The 11615-nt window shown below is 36.2% G+C and overlaps 1 protein-coding gene across 1 annotated transcript in view; it reads right to left on the minus strand.

Moving 5' to 3' along the window:
* Window positions 1–10484, minus strand: part of OTUD7A (OTU deubiquitinase 7A) — a 79804-nt gene extending 69320 nt beyond the window's left edge. Inside the window, exon 1 of the mRNA XM_014287361.3 lies at window positions 10355–10484. The gene's annotated coding sequence lies outside the window, so the exon portion shown is untranslated. The remainder of the gene's footprint in view (window positions 1–10354) is intronic.
* Between the last annotated feature and the right edge of the window lie 1131 nt (window positions 10485–11615).

Raw genomic sequence — 11615 nt, forward strand, 5'->3', positions numbered from 1 at the left:
GTTAACAGCATTGACACACACACCAGCTTGCAGTTTTCCTCTCAAATGTGTCCCACATGAGACACAAACCACATTTTGAACATTCTTGACCCTCAAAACACAATGAAGACCTTGGTTTTCACTCACTTTCTAGCCAGATTTCTTCCCTAAATAATTTCTTCTTTATCAATGCAAATACAAAAGGCAGTGAAAGGGGGTAATTTGTTGCATATTGTAAGAAAAGGCATTTGTAAAGTATTTAAAAAAAGAGATACTGATTGCTTCTAAATGTTAAGATGGTTTAATAGGACTTGAAATCAATTTAATATGAACTCATTTGTATTTGATCTTTTCTTTTCCTTTAAGTACCTCTCTCAAAACTGAGCCATACTTGGAAGCAGTCTTCATCTGAATCTAAATTTGACTTCTTCAAAATCAAATAGCTTCACCCAGTTAAACAACATGAAGGTGTGGGTTGGTAGGTTTTTTACCAAAGAAGCAGAAACAGATGCACAGAGCTAACTAATAAAGAAAGCAAGTATGTTAAAACAAATCCCATGCGTCCAGAATACAAACAGCTGACAAAACAGAAGTGAGGAACAGAAAGAAAACAGTGCACAGTGGACAAATCCTCAGAAAGACATAATAACCAAACTGCAACAAAGACCTTTCACTTTCATAATTTTCAAAGAAAGGCTGAAATAAGCTCCATCAATAACATGCCTAGTCTCAGTGCTTTAGAAAGCCAGTGGAAAGACTAACATCAAACCAGTCCCCCCACACAGTTGTTTTTTTTCTTAATTTCCCTGCATTGTGACAAGGCTAAATACCTATTAAGATTACTGATTCCTCTCAGCTGGTTTGGCAATAAACAGGCTAAGTGCAGCCCACTCGTGTGTTGAATGTGCATGCCGCTTGCATTTTTGGTTGTCAGGCAGAAAGACTGTGTTTGTGCACAGCTCCAGACTTTGAAAGTAATTCTTTCTGAAATGCCATGTTTGATCGCAAATATCATAATTCTACAATCTTGACAATATTATGAAATTGAACTGATGCACTAAGTAAGACCATTTCTCAGTGAAGCATTTAAACTTTTTGAGCTCAGGCTGTATAATTTCTCATTCTTTTCTGCCTGCAAAATGTATTTACTTAGTTTCACAGAGACTTTAATTTTTTGTAAGCTAGAGAGTTTTTATGTGGTTATTTAATTTCTAAAGCCGCTCCCACTCTTCAATAGATAACACTTTGCAAAATGTTCATATACAAGATAAAAACTATTAAGGAAAAAACTGTAATTAAACCATCAAGTCCGTTACAGAAGATTTGTTTAGGCAGGGAACACCAGCTTTAAGGGAACTCTTAGTTAATGTAGGCACTCAGCTTTTCAGATTACTTGGTAGGAATACCATGTATATGTAAGAGTAGTTAATTGTTCAGAGTATTCGTTGCCTAGGTAAAACATGATTAAATATTAAAGGACCAATCTGAAGTATAGAAAGATAATGCTCTGCCAGGAGTAGCTGAAAGGAACGATATTGAATTTCTAGTATTTTTGCACCAATGGAGACACAAGTCTTGTGAATACTTATAGGAAGCCTACCTTATTTCCAACATGAAATTTCTCCCTACACTTTACTTGTGTTAAATTTAACATTATTTAACACGCTATGACCCTATGACCTTGATGCAGTTTGTTTTTTGTATTCAGAGTAATGCTTCAAACTTGCTTTTTTGCAGTGTTCCCCTGAATAGCTGGGGCCTTCTATCACTATGCTTTTATTTTATTTCTGCACGGATAGAGTCAGATACATGTCCAAGATATAATTGGGGAAAAAAAATGAGAAACAGTTACTCATACAGATGTGTTTCTGTATTCCAGTATTCAAAATGAAACTAGAAGGTAAAACCAGAAGTCAGATGTTGGCAAAGCCTCTTCTGGAATACTGAAGCAAGTTCAGTAACAGGTTTCAGAGAGATCACTTCAGACTGAAACAGGCAAAATGAAAGGCTACAGATCATCAGAAGTTAAGTGTTTTATCTTAGGACAAGTCACTAGAAGGGCCTGGATTGCAGAGCCAATGAAACAAGGCTGAGAACTGGACTGAGACTGATCTTCAGAAATACACCGAGTCCCAAGCAGACACAGGCTGGAACTAAAGACGGGGCTCCCAGTGACAGAAGTACTGGGAACAATCTTTCCTTAGCAGCTGGGGGAAAAGTACTGAATTATTTTTAAAAATAGTTACCTAAGGTAAAGTACAACATCCTGCAGTGATAGGAAACCAGACTTTAAAAAAATGGGCAGTTTTCTTGCAGTCCTGTGGCCTGTCTTTTTGACACTAACGAATAAGCTGAGTTTCCAGGAAACTCTTCCAGGGGTTATTCTCACTGGGCAATGCAATAAGGTTGTCCTCATTGCAATGTTAGAACAATTTCTAGATGACAAAAATCTGTATTGAACCTTTTCTGGTTTTCTCTATAATTTCCACTTGGAAAGTTATGTAAGCAAGTCACACATGCATAGAATTTACTTCTGTAAAAGGACATACACATATAGATGGGATTTAGGTACAGATGCAAGGAAAACATCAGAAGATTAAAGGTGAGATTCTTCCTGAAAGCAAATTTATACACTAATTTACACTAGTGAAAAACACCACCTTAATTTCACAGCAGTATTTTATAATCCCTTTTTAAAGGTCATAGTGATTATATGTGAAGAACTGGCATAAGAACAAATTATCTCTTTGGAAATAAGTCTTCTGCATAGTTTCTGATTTTCTAATAAACAAATGTGCAGCTTATATTACAATACAGACTATATCGCAAATGTTTATCTTTGTATGTAAATATTGAGGATATAATATGTTGTATCAATAATAGGATATGTGATAGCTTAAACAACATACTAAGCTTAGTTGGAAGGGTTTTTTCCTTTGTACAACTTGACCCATTTTTTTAAAACTAACACTCTAGTGGTAAAACATGTAAGCACTAGCTACAGGAATTCACACATTTTACTAAGCTGATGATGATTATAAATCTGACAGGTAGTTTTATTAAAAAACAACAACAACAACAAAAAACCAAAACAAAAAAACCTACCCCAAAACCACACCAAACACAAACACTAGTATATGACTGCAACACTAAAAATATAACAACATTTAGGGTTTTTGGTGTGAAGCGGGCATGGTAAACACATACATGTTAGAAGTGTTAACACCTCTCATAAAAGTAATGTTCTTCTCTACATCTACAATTCTCTACATTTCAAAGGAACTGAATGGCAAGTAAATGCTATTTGCCAAGAACATATGTCTTGTTTTGTTCCCTGCCAATTAGACTGCTATTCATTTTCGGCAGGAAAGGAAAAATTAATACTTTTTACAGGGGTAAGAATACTGTTAAAATATTAGACTCCAAATTCTAACAGAACTACTGGTTCAAGATACCAAACACTGAAGAAAAATGAAAGAATTTCCAAAGAGCTAAGCAAAGTATATGCAATGAGAAAATTTCATTGCTGTTTTACATTATTGCACCAGTAATAATGTAAGGTGTAAACTGGAAGCACATATTAAGTCGCACTCATTTAAAGCACCTCTATGCAAATCATTGTAGCAGCAGTTCAAAAACCCACAGAACCATGGGCTTAGTTTTAAACCCATGCTGAAAACCCTACCCAAATCAGAGAGAAAAAGACTGTGCTGCTTCGGTGCCCCAGGCAGTGTGACAGACCAACTGCTACTGAACTGCATCACCTGCCTTGGCATTTCTCCAAGAATTTTACAAGTCCCAAGTATCCTATGAGAGGATTGAGGAGTTTTTTCTTTATTTCCCTCTAGCAATAAAATGATCCCCATTCCGTCACAGCCTGCATCACTGCTGTGCAGTCCAAATTTCTGCCTGGAACTTACAGTTGGGGCCCACCTGAACTGCTGTTTGCAACCTGGACTGTAACTATGCAAAAACAGTTGTAGCCTTTTACTTGTAAGAGCAATAAATATGGCTTTTGATAAAAACATTTTCCCTTCGTTTCCCTAGTACTTCGCACTCTCCTTGGTCTTTAGATCCTTTCCTACAATTCTGATTTAAAAAAACATTTTTCATAAATCAAAAGCTCTCTTACGTGACAGTGGGACAGCTGGGGGTAGAAGTGTTCTGCTGACAGACCACAGCATGGTCATTTAAGACATGGTATTTTTTTACCAACTGTAAAATTTGCTCACTGGTCTGAAATGTACTTTTTCCTCTCAGACTCAGAAGGAACAGCCTAAATCAATACTTCTTTGTACTCTTAGCCTATGCTCAGAGAATGATAGTTGAGGCTAAGAAAGATATTTTATTTTGATTAGTAAGGTGGCAGAAGACAAGACTACTACTTATATCAATGCACCATACATAAATGCAAATATAAAAAGCCCAACCAACCCCCCCCTCCAAAAAAAAACCAAAACAAAACACCCGTCAGTCTTAAATTAGCACCTCAACAAACCGCACAGGCTTGTTCCAACACACTATTATCAGCCTTGTTATTTATCTTTATTTTGCACTAGGGTAAAATCTTGCTGGTACCACCCAGCACAGTTGAATGTTTGGGTATGGATGACCAGAGCTGTTCTGTCACCTTATCTTCTTTTGAAGCATTACAACATATTTAGGCTAGAGAAATTTACAAAATGATGTACAGGTACAAATCCTGGCCTTCATGTTTCACTTGTAACTGCTGATCCCAATCAGCCATAAAATGCCACTTGGGATCATGCACTGGGTGAAGGAGGCGCAGAAGTGTGGAAGATAACACCGTGTTAACACTTCAAAGTTGTCTGCTGCAGGTACCTTTCCACTTTTAAATCTAGCCTGTTTCAAGACGACTGACTATTCTCCTGCTACATCATCACAATGGTTCTCTGTCACTGACAGTACAGGTGTGGCTTTACAGACCTGCCCAGCTTCTGACGCCTGTAGCCATCTCTGAGTGTGTATTTAGTTGTGGACATTAACTTGGAGTGAAGCCCTGCTTGTAAGAGAACACAAGTCAACCTTTTTTTTTTTTTTTGCATGTGTGTGAAAATTATAATGCTAGGAAGTCATAAATGGACTATAATATTGCTTCTTCATATAGTCTGTTGGTTTACAGAACTAGAGAGCATTACAGATTACAAATCAGGCAATCTCCCTGCATTTGCACAATGCAGATGCAGTTATGAAGTTTGTTCTTGTGCTGTTCGTTTCGAATCTGTAACCATCTCCTCCAAAAGCCACACACAGCTCCTTGCCCAAAGTCTGCATAATTACGCCAACATCTACTGATGGATAGTTAAAAATAATAATACTAGTCTACTTCAAATTTTCAGAAAAGGAAATAATTCTAGTCAGGACACTGTTACAAGTTAAAAAGAAGCTACCTGAATAATCTCTCTACTGAAATGCTCACGCTATTTTTTATTTGAAAACCTCCAAATGCTTCTGAAAATGTTAGTTTGAATTAGCCTCACATTTGACAATTGTTTCATTGTTTGTGGTTTGTTTCTTTAATCCTGAAGGTTTAAACTTTGTCAGTTTAGGATCTGTATTTGTTTAAATACCAATGGATGAGAACCTCTGTATGGCCCTTCATAAATTTGCACTTTGCTTAGTTCTCCTCTTCTTGATGTGTTTGTATACTGATAATTAAATTTACTGCTTGCAGAAAGAATAGTTTGTTTTCTCATTTTTATCAGTCCTTTGAACTTAAATGGCCCAGCAATTTGACAAATACCTTTACCAGAGATTTGCTGTTATCTGGAATTTCAAAGAGGTTTTTATGTGTCAGTATGAACCAAGTATTTAGACTGCCACAAGCTGCGTGTCATTTGCAGATGAGTATATTGCCCACCAATCCACTACTACAGTGACTACACTAAATCAATAATGCTTATTTTTGTACTACTATATAGTACAACATAATCACTAAGGTAGATTTATCTGAGGTTAAGTAAAAATTGAGAAACACGAACTTTAAATTCTGAAAGGGGAAATTTCAGCAATGCCTACCTTTCTCAGAGGGGAGGAGAAAAAAAAAAACAAACAAGAAAGAAAAAGGGGGAAAATATTTTTCTTGAAAGGTGTGTATTTTCATATACAATCCTCTTCTGGTCTCTTTTCATTTCTTTGTTTGTTGGCTGGTTTTTAACAAGTATTAGTAGTGACTATAGCACTTCATCCTAAAAGCATGACGATTATTTTTTTTAAATCAAATAAAAAATAACCAGGAGGAAGAACTCCGTTTCAGAGAAATTCCAAAGCAGAAGCTACATACTGTGGAATCTTTTAAAATTCCAGCCTGACTGATGACAGCTGTGTAAGACACTGTGCAACTCAAAATTTAAAAGGAGATTACTCAACAGCAGCTCTAGCTATATGAAGAAAGGTGTACAGACTTCTAATTCAGTTTTATTTACTTATTTACCACGATCCAGTAATTGGAAGGATGAAAACAAGCATGTGGGATTCAGAGAAAAGTTATGTCAAAGAGAAGAAAGCAAAGGTAAAACTTAACTGCACTGTCTAATATACCACACAAATTCATTCAGCCACATAAAGGTTTGTAGCTAGTGCTACTCTAGATACGACATGGTATCTTCTGGGTTTCAGCCACTGCTCCAGAAGTGTATGGGTCAGCATCATATTTCTCATGAAATGTGGCTATGGCAGTTGATACAGAGCTTTCAAAATGGCAATACAGATCCACATGTAAGCAAGGTGCTTGAATCACCTCTTTCTACCTATAATACTTACCAGCTGCATATTCAGGTACCTGAATCACATCTGAAATATACTTGGGGATTTTTGTTTGTTTATTTAAATGTTCACCTTAATTTGTCAAGACTGCACAAGGCCATAAATAAAGATAAACAACTGAACAGAAATTTTGACATCAAGTTTTTCCAGAAAATTCTTCAGTTCTCAAGACAGGCTCTTCCTAGACACGATGACTTCAGCTGGGAAAATGCAGTGTCCCAATAAACACATTCAAACAGAAGCTCACTCTGTCTCCTAACAAACGTATCTCTCAAGTGACTGAGTGGCAAACAACAAACGTGGTTACAAGGAAATATTCCACACCTGTTGTTCACTCAGGAGGTCCTGGCTCCCTCTGCAGTGGTTTCATTGTTCCCAGAGATTTCAGGCCTTCAGCTTCTGCAAAATCTCTCTAGCATTGCCCTGACTTGCACGGCACTGATGCTGCCTGCAAGCAGGATACTCCAGTCCACCAGAAATTCAAATTTGACTGTAAATCACCGGACACAAGGCAGCTTTTTCACATAAAGCATAAAGCTGCTTAAGCCAAACACTCTCAGAACAAATCTCAGAGATCATAATAGACTTAACTGAAGTTAAGAGTAGATGCTTACGCTCACTCCCCTAGCACAGAATTTTAAAGAGAGCATATCTCTTAAGTATTTTACTTTTATACTTTGTATTCACCCCAGATTGATTACTTTGCCAGCTTTGCACCTGCTTTGTTTTAAATAGACCTTTATCTTCAAATAGCTTCCATTTTTAGCTGCCAAGAATATTGAGATGAAAGCCAGTTTTTAACTTCTCAGTCAGAAGAACATCTCCCATAGAACTAAATGTATATTATACACTTTCATCATAGATGAAGTGGACCTAAATTTTACAATCTGTTTTTTTACAACTAAGCCCATACTGCTCACAGAACTCCAATGATAGAAACAAATTATTATTCAGGAAACATACTGTACAAACCATACCATTTAAGCTTATCAAAGTGCTCCTCAGTCTGTACTGAGGTAGGAAGACCAGCTCCTAAGTCATGAAAGCATCTTTCATCTACCTCCATTCAATCAGCTGCACTTGACTGAATTCTACCACCAGAATGGCAAATCACTCCGTTAACAGGCACTGCATAATTACATTATAGAAAGGACATGTGGTCACAAGTTATTTGCAATAATAACCACCCCTTTCTGCAAAATCTGTAAAAAGTGTTTTAGAAAGTGGCTGGATGGTTAAGATCTTGACAGCAGATACAGTTATAGTGATAGATTAAAAGTCATTAGTTAAAGCAGCAAAAATTATGATGACTATCTAACAAAAGGTAACATGCACTAGACCTGATGGCACAGTAGGGTATTTATATGGTAATTATAAAATCTAGGCTCTTAAAATACGTAAGACAGGACAACATTTAGTGACTAGTAAAATTATGGGCAATCTACCTTCTAAAGTACAAAACACCAGAGTTATAGGAACAAAAGGTGAAGAACAAGAAAAATAAAAGCTCTAATCGGGCATTATTACTAAGGTTTTGTCTACACAATGGACCTCAGGAAAATTAACCCAAATTAATTTAACTGGATTTGTCCATGTCCATTAAATTCCTTTGCAAACACTTTCATCTGGGAATAAAAATGTGGCCTTAATTTGGTTTGGCTCATCTTGCCTTTGAAGTGAATTAAACTAAATTCACTGGAGGCCACTCTAATCATGAATGGGAATGTGCACACAGAGAATTGCTGGGATTTAAGCTGCCCTCTCTAAGCTCCTACACTTAGTTAACTTGCATCAATTTTCCTCAGTATCTTGTGCAGACAAGCCCCGAACTAACAGAGAACAAGGGAAGCTACACTGAAGAGTCCTCAGTCAACACACTAACCCCCATGGGAACCATCGAAGAAGAGCTGTTATCCAAGAGAAGAGAATTGTTCAACTACTTCAGGTTCAGTTCTAGGAAGAATACCACTGAAGTTCAGGGACCAACTAGGAAGTATTTTAAAAATGCAGCTACATCTCAGTTTTCAAAAATGCTATTTATATAAAAGATCTACTATTTGCTTATTGGTTTATTGAAGCTAGATATATTGATAAAGCACACCACTAAGTCATCTTTTGAAGTAATTTGTTTAAGAATTAGTGGTTGTAACCTATTACTGGACGCTAAGATAAAAGAAAGTAGAAAAGAAAAATTGAGAAGATCACACTGTGTTCTAGAGCTATGGCACACTCCAACTAAAGAAACATTATGGAAAGTTAGAGACATCCCATGCCTTAAAATACATGAGTGCCCATAAAATATTCTGAAACTGGTAACACTGACAACTGAGAGGTCTTTTACTTGCACTTCATCACTGAGGGCAGCCTAGCAAAAAGCACAGCACCAGTCCTATGTCAGATGCACATGCAGGAAGATTAATTCATCTGCTCAGATGTTCTGCTGGCACATTTTTACAAATGTATTTTCATGGAGCTTCAGAGGGTTTTCATAACACTATGTTATTTGTATTCTGGCAGAAAGCAGCAGTGCAAGAGAGAAATGTAATGCCACTGATAAAATTGGAATTTCCCTAAAACAAAGATCTTCATTTTAAATCAAATTCAAATATCAATTATTCTTTTATCTGGGAAAGTGACAAAGAAGTAGGCAGTATTATACTGTACTGGAAATAGAACAATTAGGTTTTAAAATGCTAATCTGTGGCCTCTTATTAAATGCAGTTTCATTAAGTAACATGCATCTCTTCCATTAGAATATATCTCTACAGAAGCAATAGGAACAAGCTAGATCTTTTCCTCATCCAGAATTTTTTCCTTACCTCTCTCCCTCATTTTCCTCATTTATAAATTTTTCCTGACGCTACAAGAAGATACTATTTCCAAATATTGAACACATTCTTCCAAACGTCATCCTTTCAAATAAAGAAGGTACGCTGGGCAAAAGTCTTAACACAGTTTTCTTTCACAAAAATATATATCATATAATCCGCATGCATAAAATTTACTTCAGTACATAAAAAACAGTATGTCCGAGTAACCATTATTTGATATACATAACATGGAATTTCTTTTTTTTTTTTTCAAGTTTCCATTGCATTAGAAGTCAAACACTTGGTCCTACAGGCACCACAAAATGATGCAACTTAACAACCAACAGAACGAAGACCAGCTTAACCACTTGCTGTTTCTTACATTTTCAGTAAGCCCCCTATTTCTACATTGCAACTCTAAAATTAATTGTCATAGCAACAGGAGTCTAAGTCTTCATTTACAATGCAGATAATCTTTTCAATCATGTTGCTCATGCATAACCCCATAGCTTCTGATGTGCAGTGTACTCAAGTCAGCTCTTACTAGGGGCTGTGGGGAGAGGGCAGAACACGGAGGGGTGGCACACAGTGGTCAGGAAGCAGTTCAGCCTCTGCTTTAGAGCAAGTTACTTCCTCCTATACTTTGCATTTAAGAACAAACGGCTGCTGCTGAAAAGCCAGACTGCTAAGATTAGTTCTGCTGTTAAGGCTGCTTATTCTTAAGGTGTAAATAGACACACAGCTGATTAAAGTTACCTTTAAGCAAGTTTTTAACTTACCTAGACTTTAAATAAGAGTTCCTTGAGGCATGTGAGAGATGGGCATTATGCTGCTGGTTTTTGGTGAGGAAAATAATCCGGTTTTGCCACAGTAGAAGGTATGAATAAGCAAAATTTTGTCCCCTGAGAAATCTGGAAAAAAAAAAAAAAGTAGTAGTATGTTAATCATCATACTTACTCTATGCTATCTGAAGAATAATAACTGGCAAAAAACATTACCTTTGACCTTAGGAGCCTAATGGATACTACTCTCAATGCAGATAAATTACCATATACAATAATATGCATTAAGAAGGTTACTTGGGCACAAGCCAGGCAATTAAAGGAAAAAAAAAAATTACAAAAGTACAAAAATATCCTGATGGCCATCCTATGTGAAAATGGTAATTCACACTTCAAAATTCCTCTAACTGTTCTCTTTCTTAAGATTAATACACCTTTGGAAGTTTTTCTTCTCATAAGCTACCAAAATCTAAGGCAACTAGTGAAGAGTTATGCAGAAGACTCAATTTACACAGCCGGTTTCTTTCATGGATAAAAGGGACAAACACATGAAGAAAGAAGGAACATTATTACATGGAATTTATTTATCTTTAAAAGAAACAGCACTTCCCTTCTCATATAACGTACTCCTATCTCTGTAAGTCCTGCTGCCTGCAAATACATAATCCAATTACTATAAGCTTCACCTTATTATTTTAAAAGGCACTTACAATCAGTTTTACTGTTTTTTTAATCCATTCACAAAACCCATGCGCTTGTAACTGAGCCCAGCCTTATCAAAATCAGGATTTAACAGATATCTGACCAAAACCTTTCATCATGGAAAACATTCCTTACAATAATGCCTTTAGAACTGGCAGAAATATAACAAGGTCCACAAATCTTAGGAATTTGTAAAAATTATTATATGAAAACAGAACATTATAATATTTCTCATTATTTCCTAGAATACATACAGAAATAACCAAATCTCAGTAGATAATAGTCCTGATGCAAAAAATCCCAGTTGTCTATAACAACTCAGCTGCAACAGGAGGTGTTTCTGAGCTAATATATAGTATTTCATAAGATTCCTAGCCTTTTTTTCTCCTTCACTGTGATGTATTTTTATGCAAGAATCATACAGCTGAACAAAAAAAATCAATCTTCAGTTCTTTGCTGGAACTTACTTATGAATATAACACAGATAACCTCATACAAAAGCAGATTATTTTAAAGTTCAGAATAACATGGAAAGAATAATTTCATACATTGCAAA

This window comes from Falco cherrug, chromosome 7, assembly GCF_023634085.1.
Source record: "Falco cherrug isolate bFalChe1 chromosome 7, bFalChe1.pri, whole genome shotgun sequence".
NCBI classification, from domain to species: Eukaryota; Metazoa; Chordata; class Aves; order Falconiformes; family Falconidae; genus Falco; species Falco cherrug.